Genomic DNA, 1,928 nt, shown 5'->3' with positions numbered 1-1,928 from the left:
CATTCTCGACAGGAAAGTAGCGAGCGCCAAGTTTTCAGGAAAGGAAACGCAAGCAAGGCAGATGACGTTTATTGCTGTGGGACAAATTTACACCCCAAAGGGTGCAACAGTTTAAGAGCACTCTTAGAAAATTTTACACCCTTTGGGGTGTAAATTTGTCCCACAACAATAATCGTCATCTGCTTTGCTTGCGTTTCCTTTCCTGAAAACTCGGCGCTCGCTACTTTCCTGTCGAGAATGCTGCGTCACACTGATAACGCGCATGCCGTTCGTGACTGGGAAGTACCGGGCTCGCCGTGTTAGAGAAAGGAAACGCGGGCAGCACGGATCACGATTATTGTTGTGGGACAAGATACGCCCCAAAGGGTGTAAATTTTTCTAAGAGTGTAAGCCCCAAAGGGTGTAAATTTTTCTAAGAGTGTACACTCTTAAAACGGTTGCACCCTTTGGGGTGTATATTTGTCCCACAACGATAATCGTCATCTGCCTTGCTTGCGTTTCCTTTCCTGAAAACTCTGCGCTCGCTACTTTCCTGTCGAGAATGCTGCGTCACACTGATAACGCGCATGCCGTTCGTGACTGGGAAGTACCGGGCTCGCCGTGTTAGAGAAAGGAAACGCGGGCAAGACGGATGACGATTATTGTTGTGGGACAAGATACGCCCCAAAGGGTGTAAATTTTTCTAAGAGTGAACGATAATCGTCATCCGTGTTGCCCACGTTTCCGTTCTTTAACGCTGCGACCCGGTACTTCCCAGTCACGAACGGCATGCGCAATATCAGTGTGACGCAGCATTCTCGACAGGAAAGTAGCGAGCGCCGAGTTTTCAGGAAAGGAAACGCAAGCAAGGCAGATGACGATTATTGTTGTGGGACAAATATACACCCCAAAGGGTGCAACCGTTTTAAGAGTGAGTGTACACTCTAGAAAAGTTTGCAACCTTTGGAGTGTATCTCTGCCACACAACGATAATCGTCATCTGCCTCGATGCGTTTCCTTTCTTGAAAACGCCGCGCCCGCTACTTTCCTGTCGGAAATGCTATGTTATAGTGCCTAGAATAGTTTGAATAGAATAGTAGAATAGAATAGTTAGAATAGAATATGTTATAGTGCCTAGGTACTATAGCTATGTCATGCTGATAACGCGCATGCCGTTCGTTACTGGAAAGTACCGGGCTCGCAGCACTAAAGAAAGGAAACGCGTCAAGGCAGATGACGATTATCGTTGTGTGGCAGATATACAACCCAAAGGGTGCAAACTTTTTTACAGTGCACTATAAAAGAAGTTTGCGCCCTTTGGGGTGTATATCTGCCACACCACGACAATCGTCATCTGCCTTGATGCGTTTCCTTTCTTGAAAACGCCGCGCCCGCTACTTTTCTGTCGGGAATGCTATGTCATGCTGATAACGCGCATGCTGTTCGTTAGTGGCATAGAGTTTCTCACTCTATTGTGAGAAAATCTATGGTTACTGGGAAGTACCGGGCTCGCAGCGTTAAGGAAAAGAAACGCATCAAGGCAGATGTCGATTATTCACTCCAAGAAGAGTTTACACCCTTTGGAGCGCCCCTTCTGCCACACAACGATAATCGTCATCTGCCTTGATGCATTTCCTTTCTTTAACGCTACGAGCCCGGTACTTTCCAGTAACGAACGGCATGCGCGTTATCAGCATAATAGCATTCCCGATAGGAAAGTAGCGCGGGCGCGGCATTTTCAAGAAAGGAAGCGCATCAAGGCAGATAAAAATTATCGTTGTGTGGCAGAAGGGACACGTCAAAGGGTGTAAACTGTTCTTAGAGTGTTGTTGTGTGGCAGATATACACCCCAAAGGGCGCAAATTTTTCTTGGGTGTGTAATAGCGACCCTAGTTTCGTTTTGCCGAGCAGTCTCTATCTAGCCTCGAAATAAGTGCAATCCAATCCAC

This window comes from Dermacentor albipictus, chromosome 5, assembly GCF_038994185.2.
Source record: "Dermacentor albipictus isolate Rhodes 1998 colony chromosome 5, USDA_Dalb.pri_finalv2, whole genome shotgun sequence".
Lineage (NCBI taxonomy): Eukaryota > Metazoa > Arthropoda > Arachnida > Ixodida > Ixodidae > Dermacentor > Dermacentor albipictus.
This window is presented reverse-complemented; position numbering follows the sequence as displayed.